This window comes from Nesoenas mayeri (assembly GCF_963082525.1).
Source record: "Nesoenas mayeri genome assembly, chromosome: 8".
NCBI classification, from domain to species: Eukaryota; Metazoa; Chordata; class Aves; order Columbiformes; family Columbidae; genus Nesoenas; species Nesoenas mayeri.
This window is the reverse complement of record NC_137554.1, coordinates 29,438,980-29,451,995: the sequence shown is the minus strand read 5'-3', so window position 1 is coordinate 29,451,995 and position 13,016 is coordinate 29,438,980.

Here is a 13,016-nt window from a genome sequence, read left to right as displayed (position 1 = left end):
GACAGTAACAAGGAGGGTTATGTTTAGCCTCACATCTGTGCTGTGTGCAGACTCTCTTCAGGGGAGGAGGAAAAACATCTTAAGAATAAATCTTTTACTTGGAAAACATTCTGCCTGGGAATAAAAAAATAGAAAAAAAAAAAATCTAAGAGAATACATAATTCAACAGAGAAAGACTGTTGAATAGAAGAGGTCAGGGGATGCAGGGAGCACACACACAGGACCACTAGCACAAGTAAAATTTGGGGTAAACAGCCATGCTCCTGCTCCCCCTGTCTGGCTGTCTCACCATGACCACCTCGTAGGGGAAGGTCTGATGCCCTGTGCCACCTCCACTTCTCACAGAGACCGCTCCTCTGGTGGGAAACTAGTGCCATTCTTCCCTGAGCTCTTCCATCCCAAAGCCTGGAGGAAAGACGGGCAGGAAACTGGGAGCAGCTGGTAAAGGTAGTATAGAGCAGAAGACACGCAAAGTCATTGAATCTGGGCCTCAGGCTGGAACTTGCTGCTTCATACAGTAGCTAGCCTAACAACACAGAGTCCTCCTGCACCTCCTCCAAAAAGCACCGGTACCTCTTTCCTTAGGCTCATCCAGCCCCACCACACCAGGTCTTCACCACACATGGTCCTGGACCATTTTCTACTGCAACAGCAAGTGCCAGAGGAGGAACAGAGAGGCACACGCTGTTTGCTCAGGACCAGCTCAAGCACACAAAATTGCAAGCACGTTCCCACCTCGTCTTCCCGTACCCAGCATCTCCCAGGAGCCAGCACACCATAGCAGCAATAGGTTCCCTCCCTGCTCCCCACACTCTGGTCCCAAAAAAGGACCATGTTCTGTTTGAGCAGTTATAACTTCACAAAACCTCCTGTACCACGTAACCCAAACCAACTCACTAGAGACATTTCCCCTTTACTGCTTCAGCAGCGGGTGACAGATCTGACCCTCACTGCATTATAGGAGGCTGCAAATTGGATTTCCTCCCCCCAAAACTAGGCTTCTTTCCATCTGCCTTGACCCCCCTTGCCTAAGGATGGAGCAACTGGCAGTTCAAACCCCACAAAGCATTAATCCATGTTCAAATCAGAAACCCAAACCTCTAATTTGCTTCATCCTAAAGTCACTTAAATGTAAGCAACACTCCTGGCCCTAATCCTGTATTTATTTTTACGCTTGCAAGTATTATAACCGTTGTACTAACAGTGCTTTAGTTGCAATTATAAATGTACAAACTCACATGCCTACGTATGTGCAGGCACGCATCCGCACACACTCACTCTTCCACCTCTTGAAAAATAGGTCCGTTCCGCTTTCTTCTGCTACTGATAAAATATTGATTAGGGAATTTGAAAATTTGAAATGATTTAGGAGTCCCTGGATGGGAAACGTAATGTACTGTGCCGGTCACATTATGAGCCATCCATCACCTGTCAGCAAGCAGCAAGAAAGTGACAGAATCAATACAAACGTGTCTGAAGATGGGTTTAACTCATTTCCCTTCCCCCTCAGGCAACGGCTGGAGCATCCCAGCTGGAGGAGCAGGGAGGCTTGGTAGCTCACACCAGGCCAAGCTCCATCCACCTAAAATGCAAGGGAGTTAACTCCTTCCTCTACAGTGAGTGATCTCAGCCACACTCCCCAGGGAGTCCAGTCAGTCAGGAATTGCTAAATCAGACCTCGAGGGCTGCATTCGGCTGCCCCCGTGTCAGCACACGCAGCTGTTTGAGATGGTCCAGGATATATATCCAAGACCTCCATGTGGGTCACAGTGCCCACATGGCTCCTACTGAGGATGCTCTGACCAACTTGGGCAGGTTGTTATTTGTCCCTAAAGCCTTCCACGGCTGGTAAACATTTTCTACCCCTGCCTCTCCTAGCATGCTTTACCCCATGGCACACTCCCAAAGACTCACATAACATTATTCCGCTTTCAGAGGGACCAGGCTAAGTAGCAGCACAGTACAAATCCTGCATTGCTCCCATGTACATCCTCAGCATCAGCTTCCCTTCGGTCAGCACAGCCTGATCCAGCTTGCTATACCACAGTTTGCTCCCTCAATATTTGTTGTTCTTACTAGCTTCAAGACTTAAAATAAGGAATAAGATGGGCAGAATCCATCCATAGGGTGATATATGATCCTCCCATTCTTTGCAGATGGATTCAATTGGCCTGTGATCCTATTTTGCAGATTCCCTTGGAGCACTGTGATTCATCCTGCAAGGCATTTCAAATGAGACCAGACAGAGCACCGGGGAAATGACAGGAGCAGCATGCCCTGCCTCGCTCCCCGGGAGCGGCCAGGGTGACCAGGCAGGCTATTGCTCATGTGTTATTAGAGTTAATTATCCCGAGGGCACACCGCAGGAGGTGACGGCAGCACAAAGGCAGCTCAAACAAGGTGAACTGAGCAGCCCAGGCCCAGAGATGCTGTTACCAAAAGCCGCCCCTCGACTCAAGCCTGCCCGCTGTGGCAGCAGCATAAGGACCAGCTGCAGAGCGTGCAGCATGGGATGAGGGCTTAGAGCAGGGAGCAGCAAATCTCAGTCCTTGACTAGATCTTCTGTGTGACACTCAGCTGGTAGATAGCCCCTCCTGGCTTCAAGGGAGAAAAATTGGAAGGGTAAAAGTGAGAAAATTCATCAGCTGAGATAAAAAGAGTCTAATAATGGAAATAAAATAAAGTAATAATAAATTGTAATGAAAAGGAAAATAACAAAGAGAAAAATAAAACCCAAGATAGATGAGTGATGCAAATCAAAAGAATAGCTCACCGCTGAATGACACCCAGCCAGTCCCTGAGCAGTAATCCCCCACCAAGCTCCCCCCCTAATTTTATTGTTGAACATGACATTATATGGTGTTGAATACCCCTCAATCACTTGGGATCAGCTGTCCCAGCTGTGTCCCCTCCCAACTTCTTGTGCACCCCCAGCCCACTCACTGTCAGGGCGCTATGAGAAGCAGAAAAGGCCTTGGCTCTGTGCAAGTGCCACTCAGCAATAACTAAACCATCCCTGTATTACCAATGTTGTTTCCAGCACAAATCCACACCGCAGCCCCTTACTAGCTATTGTGAAGAAAAACTGTCCCAGTCCAAACCAGCACACTGCATTGGCTTTGGGAGGTTCAGCCCTTTTACAGATAGCAGTAGGAGCCAAAGGTACCACAGCCCAGCTCTGCCATATGTATTGATATGGCTGCAAGTAAAGCTTCTTAGACAAAACTTTCTCATATATGTTACTTTTAATTCCATTATTTAATAGACTGCAAAACCCTTAAAGTGGGAGTCTCTACTGCATCTGTGCAAATCACTCCGAATACATCCCCCTCTACCTTACCATCCCTAATAGACTCTATAAATGGTTTCCAAATCCAGCAGAAGTGCTCTATTTGCTGCCTAGTATACCATGTAATCTTTTGCAGAGGTGGTATTGATCTTATTAAACCTGCAGCCATTGAGTCCTCAGATGTGTCTCAGCATTTGCTTTCCTGCAGCAAAGCAAAGCTCCTCTTCTAGCCCCACAGCAACACGCAGGTGACGGCACCAGCCTACACTGACCCGGAGACAAGACGATCACTGCATTTCTGAGAACAATTTAATAGTCAGTAGAGCTATGGCTGTAGGGTACTTAGTCAGAAGCAATACCTCGTCTCAAAAAGAAATGTCTGAGTCATTTTAACTGTAAGGGACAGAAATTAGGGACTAATTCAGCCCGTAACAGGTACTGAATGCTGAGCCCAGGAGCAGCTCTGCTTGTAACTAATGGATTTTGCACAGTGAGACTGGCTCAGGGCTCTCGGCTCACCGCTCCAAGACATTCACAGGACTCATCTGCAGTCGCCTCGCTAAATTTTCCTCACTCATCCACAAAAGGAGAAATTCATGCGATTATTTGCACAGTCCTTTCCAAATAACTAACCCATCCCACAGCACTCAAGCTTGCTCTGGGCAAGAAAGGAGAGACACACAGTGCTAAAGCTGCAGGAGATCAGGCAAGGAAAAGGGTGTCTAGACACAAAGCACAATGCTGAAGCTCTCTAAAAATATATATGCACCTATACGTGCAGACTGAAGCTCACCTTTTTGGAAGGAAAACAGCAGCACAGTGAGCTGGGAAGGTGGAGGTGTAGAGCACAGTGTAACCAGCCATTTCTCTGACAGATCATCAGCGCTGGGTTATGTTCCCAGGCTGCCCTGGCAGCGACATCCAAGCAGAGGACAGATGGCAACTCCACAGAGCAGCGTTAGGACCATGACTAGTGGCTTTCTTCTAGGCGAGGCTCTCGTGCCACCAGCTTACAGCAGTCACTGAAGGAGGTGGTGATAAGTGGCCACCATCTGGCCCAGAGGCACTGGGGTGCCAAGCTGAGGGGAGACAGAGAGGCAGCTTCCACCCCTTCGACATTCACACTGCCCCAGTTGTGTCAGCCCCGCTTGTCAGCCCATCTGTCACCACGCTGGTTCCTGCCAGGGCCTCAGGACCCTGCACATGTTGGACCATTTGTCTTAGGTTGTTGGGACAAGGGGTCTGACAGCCCTATTAGTTATCCCACAAAGCGGAGCCCAAACACATCCCCTGAGAGAGGGACAGGGAATAACTCCAGGGAACAGGGAAACAACAGAAGCCACACGGGTCCCAGCTCCACAGGCCACAGGGAAAGGCAAAGAAGCAGCACCACCTGAGCACTGAAATTCCTTGCAAGAAGTATGTGGGCATGAGCCCTGGAAGCTGAAGCTTTTGTTCATCATTTGCCACCTTTCTTTAGTCAAAAATAACTTGCCAGTGTTAATGGGCAATGAACATCCCCACTTTTTGCTCTGACCTTTCAAGCCCTGTCCTGGGACGTACCCAAACTGGGAGGTGGGACAGCAACATTTTACAGGTACACACTTTCAGGAAGAAGCACAGGTCCTTTGTGCTAGGAACAAGACAAGGCTGTGTCTTCACTGGACTGGTATGGTAGAGATCTACACTATTCCTGCACCGCCCCCAACTAATCACACAGTCTTCAAGAAGAAACATCATTGCTCTGGGAACCAGCCGCCTACACACACACTACTGTCTGCAAAAAGGAACAAATATTACTCTGACAGCCCAAAGAAAGAAGTCATCCATACCTATGTGATGCCCACATGGCCTGGAAGCAGCAGGTAGGGACGTACATCTCTCTCTGTGCCAGAGAAGAACCAGGATCTACACAACAGCTCATCAAGGCACTGGAAGCACCAGGCACAGCGGTTGGGTGACTAAGAAAAAGTGTCCTACAAGTCATTGGGACACATCAGTGGGAGGTGTTGCTTCAATAGAATAGCAAAAGAAATGCCCTGCTCCCAAAGCTGCCAGACCAAGAGCTCCTCCAACCAGTACAAGTGTTTCCAAGTGATACCCATACATCTAAGGCCACACATCAAGTCGGCTTCTGATGCTGGCTTTTGGGTAGGGATCTCCACGTGAGTATGAGCCAGCTACTCACCATTACCCAAGGCTGTCCACCCGCCCTGCCAACACCTCCAGTAGAGCAGGAACCCAACCAGCAACAGGTCCAGCATCCTGCCCAGCAGCTCAGGTCACAGCCAAGAGCCAGAGACCCATCAAAGGCTCCGTAAAAATGGAGCCTGCCTTAAGTGGGGAGGAGGGGAGTCAGCTCTTCAAGCAAGTCATTTCAATTGCCTTGAGAAAACAGGTTGTTAAAATGATGGGAATAAATGAGTTGTTTGAGCAGCCTCAGAAATGCTTTCCGAGAAAGCTTCCAGGTAGGAACGCTGATTGCAAATACTTATTAGCTGCTCCTTCATTATCAAAGAGATGTGATACATATGTTTACATATTTTGATGCATTTTTATTAATCCTACTTACTGTTTAATTCCCTAAACCTGCCCAGAAGAACTGTCACCAAGCAACCCCCTAAACACAGCCTCAACTTCTGCATAGGCAGGCGTGGGCATTGGAGTCACTCAGGCATCTGCCTGTACCAAGGAACGCATGTTGCCAGCGTTAGATCCGAAACAGCTCTTTTGATCACAACCTCCCAAAAAACAAAAAAGAGGGTCCTGTTTCAGACAGTGCGAGGTACGCTCATTTACCCACCTCTGTCCACTCATGACAACCATCAGCCAAGAGACGCGAGGTTCCTCTGATTCAGCCTCCTGTTTCCAACAGCAACCGAGCTTGATGCTAATGGAAAGAACCGAAGCTGGAACGTGGAGGTGTTTTCCCAGGACATTTCTCCAGCTACAAGCAGCCCTGTGCTCACAAACTCCCAAGCTGTAAATCGCTGCAGGGTTGTGTTTGGCCCCATCATCAACAGTTACCTGCAAATAAACTATCAAATTCCTTTTAAAAGGTTTGTGATATTTTTTTGGCCTCCACAACACCCCAGAACAACAAGTTTACAGGGCTGAATGACCTCCACACCACACATAGCATGTAGTGCTGTTTGGTTGAAACCTGCAGCCTGCTATTTTTGGTGGTGAGCCCTGACTTCTTGCCCTGCAGGAAACACCAAACAATTCCCTCCTAATCACCTTCTTGGGGTATTTTATGGGTGTCTCTCAAGTCTTCCTCACTCTCATCTCTGCCAAGCTGGCTCTCCTCTGGGGCTCCTCACTAGAGCTGTTCTTCCCATGGAAAACCCAAAGGTCTGTTCATTTTAAGTGGGGCTTGAGGGGGGGCAAACAGGCACAATGCACAGAGGATGTGTGAGGAGGATCCTGCCCCTACATGACCGCACAGCCTGCTGCAGGCAGTGGTTTCAACGAGACAAGATTTTCCCCTGAGCAGGCCTGTGCTGGAGGGAGGTACAGATTGTCACCCCATGGCTACTTGGGCAGGGGTTTCTGTCCAAAGCAGAGGCATCATGCTGACAGCCAGATCCCTGCAGGGTTCCACGACTGCCTCCATCACCCTGCTGGAATCAACGGGTCCTGCCAGCTCTCCTTCCAGCAATCCTGCCTGGGGAATGTGATGGCCCAGCTAGAAACTGCCCTCTGAGCATATGGGAAACAAAATGATGTTGGTATGATCCACAAACTCCACCTGCCACAGGTATCACAGCCCGCAAACACATTTTGTTTTCAAAAGGAAGCAAAGTACTACTGAAAAGCCCAGTGCGCTGCCGAGTCACAGCGTCTTTATCATTAGCACCTCGCCTTAAGACTGCATGCAGCACGGCTGGTGTTTGCAAGAGAAAATGGGAAACATCCTCTCTCCGCATACAGATGTTACAAAACACTTCATCAGAAGGGTAAAACCCAGCAGGGCCCAAAGCAGGTAGGTTCACAGGTACAAATTGACAGGCATGGCGTATCTGACGGCCTTCATTCCCTGGCAAATATCTTCTATCAGCTCAAGCACTGGAGAAAAAAAAAAAGTAGCTGCAGCTTTCTGTATACAGCAAGGACATTGCCTTGGTGTTGCAATTTTCAAACCGCTAGAGCAAAGACATTGGGTCACAGCAACCAGGTGTGTTTCAGCATCCAAATGTGAGTTCTACAGAGCTCTAGGCCCTCAGCATCTCCTCAGAGTCCCAAAACAGAACCAAACTCTGCCACAAAAGCCAGTCCCCAAGTCACCTGTGGGCAAAACCCAGATTTGCCTCCCAGCCACACACCCTCTGCAGACACCTACGCCAGATGGGACACAGTCCCAGAACACCATATGGTGTTTGATTCAGCCCCAACCCAGCGCGTGTGCAGCACATCAAAGCATCTCTTTTTGCAGCATCTAAATAGAGCCCACACCCCCAAAGCTTTGGGCCTGTCTATATAGCCCATGCGGGATTTTCACTGCAGAGAGAACAGCAGCAGGACTTTCCACACACACAGACCTTATCCCTCCCTCACTGCAACCACGCGGTCCCGGGGGCCTTAATTAAGCAGCAAGTCTCCTTGCAGGGAGCTGCTCTGTGGGAACATTTACATGTTCAGCTCCTTTGGACAAGTTCACGGGCAAGCGGTTAATCCTCTCCCAGGTCTCAATGTCATATCAATTTCCTGTTCGAAGCTGAGCTCTCTCCATCAGGGTTTTTAAACTAATGAGATGCACCAAGGCCTTCAACTCTGGGAATATCAAATGCAGTGGGATTCAATTTCACTCGATTTTCATGTGTTTTTTCCCTTTGTAATTAACACCAGACAGTATGCGACTTCTCTTCATCCTACCAACAGATACAATCTCTGCTCAAGACAAACATGTCAAGAAAGGTGACACTTTTCCCCTAAGCTGCCAAAGGCTTCTAACAATTTTCCACTTTTCCCTCCCTCCATGAATATAATCCACAACCTTGAGATGACATTCAGAATGTTAAATCTCCAAGAGCAGTGGCAGGGGTCCCTGGGGGCTCAGAGGCACAGCAGCCCCCTCCTGCTTCTTACTCCTGTGGATTATCCTCCAGAAACACCAGGCACAAGCTCAGGGAGGATTTTGTAGGTCAGTCTTTCCTACCATCGTTAGGGGACTAAGGATCTCCAGCGTGTCTGAGGAAAGATGGGGAGGTATGAAACCATCCCGCATCCTTCGCAAAGGCAGCCCATTAGTCCTCCTGCCACAGCAAGTATCCCTTTTCCTCTGATTTCTGCCACAACCCTCCCATGCCACACAAACCAGGTCACAGAACCGACTGCTATTCCCCCAGGCACATAATGCTCCTGCGCCAGCCAAGGTCTTCCACAGGTTTTTGGGGAGCTGAAGGCAAGGAACAGCTTTCTGATCTGTTCATACCTCACTTCGTGGAAAAAGAAGCCAGTTTGACTGGGGTTGCCGGACACTGTGATAACAATTAACACAGCCATCGGCTCCTCATTCTGCATTTCATCTGAGGGTGTCAAAAGAAAGAGATGAGCAACTTCACAGAAGGCAAAGTTGGGCCCTGAAAGCTTCCTACGCTGCTAAGACACGTCAGCCTGCAAAGGTCATAGCTCAGAGGCAGCACGGACAACATCCAGCATTCTTTTAAACCTGAGCTCAGCTGTGCCTTACCTTGCAGGACCTGCAGGAAAGGTAATTCTCCTTTTGATCAGAGGAGCTTGGAACAGTCCTTCTGTAGAGCACGAGGCTGCACAGCAATACAGCACGGTGGAAAAACCTGGTCAGCAAAGGGCAATTCTTGCAGGCCCTGGTGTATGAAACTTTTGAGGGAGGATGTGTATTTTAATGTCCGTTAATACAACCAGACACTGCCAAAACCCTACAGGCCTGATCCAGCACAAGTCCCTGAAGAAGGGCCCCTGCGGTCTCTATGGCCAGATAACACCTGCGTTGGGGGTCTCAGGTCTAAGCAAAAGCAGGGCAAGTCAGGTCCACTTTACTTCAGGAGTGAAGCAGATTCTTCTCCACAGATAAGAAAATAAGAGTCACCAACCCTCTACCCCAAAACAGCTTGACCCTGGGCTCTCACTTCAGAAGACACACAAGGGTTTAGAGCAAGACCTGGGGCTCTCTCTCCAAATAAATCTTTTAGAGAGCAATTTTGCTGCCATTCAAGAACAGATATTAAATATACCCTGTTTAAAGGCACAGTGCACTGTGTAATATATTCCAGATTAGTATGCAAATACCTTCTTTTTCCAAAGACAACTGTTTTATTTATAAGACCTCAGGTGTTACCCTGCCTTTTCTGCAGAGTAGCAGGAACTGGAAGGGACTTGCCTGGATTAATGCACCAAAAGCCCGCTTCCCACAGATTCAAAATCATGCTCTTCCTTTGTACATATATAACAGCTGCTAATCTATTCCTTATGGTGATTCCCAGCTAGCACCAGCAGCCCAGAAAGGCTGCTTTAATAGATGTGTTGCAACCTTCCTCACACTGACCCCAGCTCAGAGCCTCAGAGAACATTAGGTTCCATTAATCAGACTTTTTGCCATCTGAAGTTGCAACCAACAAACTCTCCTGTACCTGCAGCACCCAAAGTACCCCCGAGGAGTCCCTCCCCTGCTAATGCTCATGCTGCTGTGCAAAAGCCTGCTTCCAAAAACACTAAGCCAGTCTCATGGTGCTGTGCCAGGAGCCTGCAAGTTCAAAGTCCTGAGCAGCACCTCAGAGCAGAGTTCACAAACACTTTATTATCACTCCATCACAGAGTTCCCCGCACTGCCCGGCAGCTCCAAACGAGCCCTCTGTGGCCGTGACAGTCAGCGCCACAGGACCACCAAGGTTTCATTAATATTCATGTCCCATTGACACTCGAGCAAGCAATGAAACCTTGTTTTCTACAGCAGATCATTAAGCGAGGGGAAATGAGTGACCTCTTAAGACCAGCTGCGTCAGGGATGTCACCGGGAGCTGAAGGGACAGAGACAGGGTCATCTACCCGGCATTTCTTTTAATAAATAACAGTTCTAAATGAGCGCGGCCTTGCCATGCCCAGCGGGACCCACATGAGACAAAGCATCTGGGAAGCGTATGCCCAAACCAAGGGCTGGGCAGCAGGATGCTGCCGTGCAGCGAGGAAGCAACATATCAAGAGCAGATCAGGTGTGTAATTCTGAAATAAATCACAGTGTTCCAGGCACAACGAGCCCAGCTCAGTGGGAGCACCCTCAGCCTGCAGAGCCCAGACACACTCAGCTCCCTCTAGAAGCCAGTCATATTTTAGAGCATCCCAACGCTTCCTCGAATCATCCCAGCTCAGGGTATTTAGCAGAGAGCTCCCCAAGGCAGCAGTTACAACACTCCACATAGCAGAGACTTGATCTCAGATTACAGACTCTAATTGCTACCATCAATCAGAGTAACAATTAGCATCAGGTTAATGCATTCCCAGTGCTCTCGGGAGAGGATGGAGAAAGAAAAGGGAGTTTTAGTCCCACTTTACCTTAAGTTCACTGGGAGGCCACAAGAAAGCAACTCACAGGCAAACTTCCCAAGCACCTGGTTTCCCCAAGATATTTGCTACCTCTGAAATACCCAAAGTAGCATATTAAAAATAAGCTTATCCAGCCCTCCTACTCCAAGCATATTAGCTAGCTGATCTCTACATTTCCATAGGAAAAAAAAAGCTAATAGAAGATCACATCTCACCCAAAATTTGCCAGATCTGAAAACTTGTAAAAGCAAGAAGTTCCCTGCATTTATCCTTTAACTTTAAAAAAGGAGATTGCCATGTTCAATCTCAGAAAAGCAGGACATTTAAGGCTCAAACTTTGTGTACTTCTCAGCCCGTTCAAACCAACTCAGAAGACTGGAAAATGGTAAAAAGCCCTTATAAAGCTAGAGAAGCAACATATTGACCCCACAATGGGTTGCCCCACAGGTGCTGCTGTCCAACGCACCCTGCAGCTGGGACTGACGGGCATAAAGGTGTATGTGTGCAGGGCTACACCACACAGAGCTGTGAGGACACACAGCAAGAGCCACAGCACAGCTTGGGGGTCCCTTTCCCCACACCCACAGAAACAGAAGCACCCCACCAGCACCAGGAACCCCATTCCAGGAATTCAGCTGGAACTATGCGCTGTAATCAGCCCGACTCACCCCACATGGCATTCCAGGTCTCTGCCAGTCGCTTCCACCTGTGCAGCCCAATGAGCCAAACCTGGAGGCTCTCAGCCCTAGGAGGAGGGAGAGCCCAGTGAGCAGAACGTAGAGTTTGTTTGTTGTGTCTGCCCAGCCAGACGCCCAGTCTGCGAAGTCTTGAAAGCCTGTTTTAAAAAGAAAAGCAAACAGCGCCAGCACTGTTTCTAGAAAAGTTTTGAAGTAACCTACCTACACTCCCACCCACAGGCCTTGCAGCAGCATCTCAGGCCTACCGGGGCAGCCTGGGCCCGGCCTACAGTGGGGTCACAGCCCCACTGCCTGTCACCAGTGGGATCCAACCCCACAGCCTGCAGGTTTTGTCCCCACAGTCTGCCACGAGTGGGCCCCAAACCCACGCTCCGTCGCAAGTAGGACCGAACCCCACAACCCATCTGAAGTAGTACACCACTCGTGACCCATCCCGAGTACGCCCCAACCCCACTGCCTGCAGGTTTTGGCCCCACAGCCCATCCCAAGCAGGCCCCCACCCCACCTGTTGCTACAAGGGGAAAGCTCAGCCCCACAGCCTGTCACAAGCAGGTCACGGCCCCACAGGTGGTCATCAGCAGGCACGGGCCCCGCAGCACCGCCCCACTGGGTGCCGGGCAGAGGCGGCCCGGGCCGCTCCTCACCTCCCACACAGGGTGGCCGTGAGAGAACGAAGGGGCGGACCTAAATTAGCATGCGGCGCAGTGCACGCTGGGTAACACCGGCCGGTCACCGTGAGCTAGAAGTATAAACAGATAGGAATATATATATAGCGCGCCAGACGGAACCGGGAGCGTCCGGGGGAAGCTCACCGCCGAGGCCACCACGGGGTGCGCGTCACCCAAGCCCCGCCTCGGGGAAGGTCTGAGGGAAGGGCCGCCCGCGGCTCCAGCAGAGCCCCGCCCGCGAGGGGCGGGTGAGCCACCAGCAAGGGGGGGCGCCGCGCTCCGGGCCGGCCTGGGCAGGAGAAGCCGAGCAGGTGATGCGGAGGGTCGGTCACCCGCCCTCGCGTAACCCCGGCGGATGCTCGTGGCCCCGCGGTGCTTTGAGACAGACTCACGGCCGGCGATCGCTGAGTCCAATGGGTGAGGTGGGGCACTGCCCTACAACCCAATTCAGACTACTCTCCCCCGGACACCCTTTTCCCACGCCCCCACTTCCCTTATTTATGTTAAGGCCCAACACAGTCCATGAAATTTGTGGCCCCCCCCTTCAAAAACAGTCAAGACACACCATTTTTGTTAAAAACATTTCCACCACTGTTAATTTCACAGAATGTCAGGGATTGGAGGGGACCTTAAAAGATCACGCAGTCCAATGCCCCTGCTGGAGCAGGAACACCCAGATGAGGTTACACAGGAAGGCGTCCAGGCAGATTTTGAATGTCTGCAGAGGAGACTCCACAACCCCCCAGGGAGCTTGTTCCAGTGCTCCGTCACCCTCACCGTGAAGACGTTTCTTGTGAAAATTAAATGGAACCTCCTGTGTTCCAATTTCTTATCATTGGT